The sequence below is a fragment of the Octopus bimaculoides genome, chromosome 2 (assembly GCF_001194135.2).
Source record: "Octopus bimaculoides isolate UCB-OBI-ISO-001 chromosome 2, ASM119413v2, whole genome shotgun sequence".
Taxonomy (NCBI): domain Eukaryota; kingdom Metazoa; phylum Mollusca; class Cephalopoda; order Octopoda; family Octopodidae; genus Octopus; species Octopus bimaculoides.
Genome location: NC_068982.1, coordinates 90692964 through 90694358, shown reverse-complemented (window position 1 = coordinate 90694358; position 1395 = coordinate 90692964).

Here is a 1395-nt window from a genome sequence, read left to right as displayed (position 1 = left end):
ATACATATAAATATATATATATACATATATATATATACATATATATATATATATATATATATACGTATATATATATACATATATATATATATATGTATATATACATTTATATGTATATATATAGGCATATATACACACAAATATATAAACGTATATATACACACACACGTATATATATATATATATATTTATTTATTTGCACGTATACTAACCTGTATATGTTTGCATGCATATACGTATAAATACACTAGATATATTCGTGAATATGCATATATATCGATACATCTATGTGTTGCATACATGTATGTATAAACATATACAAGTTAATACATGCCTGTGTTTGTGTGTAAACACACATATAAATGCATGCACCCGTAATATCCATAAACGTAATACGTATACTTGTATATGTGTGAAAATATATCTGCATGTGTGTGTGTGTGTGTGTGTGTGTGTGTGTGTGTGTGTGTGTGAATATATATATATATATATATATATATATATATGCATGCACACGTGCGCTTGTATGAATATATAATTTACACAACTGCACGCATGTATATACAAAATTACGTGTATAAATATATATATATACACATATTCATATATGCACGTGCACACATACTCATGCATGTATACACATATATATATAGATATTCACACTCCTGTACATATGTATATACATACATACATATGCATGCACACATATAAAAGTACATTATATATTATGCACATTATATACACACAATCATATGAACTTGCAAGCATATGAATGTATGAGTTAATGAAAATCATAGTTTTCGTAAGCCCAACAACCTAACTATCAGCCCCAGTAACACCAGCAACACTATATCACAACAACATGACAATATGAAAAACGACGAACATAGAAGCAGCAGTAATAATGCTAAGACATTTCTTTCATTTTCTGCTAATGAACATCTTTCCTCTCACCCATCCGTACACATTGTCCACTCTCAATGTGTTTTTGTGGTACTTTTAGTCGAATTTTACATCATGCATTAATGTTTTCTTTACAAACAGTTCGATGGCTTTTACTTGCAACTACGGCGGCCAGTCGCTACAGTTCTACTTATATTCAAGTAGAAGCTGACAAGATGCCAAGCAAGTTCGCAGGCGATGCAATTACTAAGTTGTCACTGACGTTCACACATCACTGGCGATAGAAATCAAGGCGTATATATATACGATCACACAGAACGAGCGAGTGACACGAACGCTTATTTCATATACTAAGCACATCTTCCACATACACACATTGATATATGCAAATACATGTGCAATATTATGTAGCAGAGAGGCAGCGGCAGATCAACTGTGGCGAATATGATATATGTCGTCTAATACTGTTGATACACGCACACACACACACAC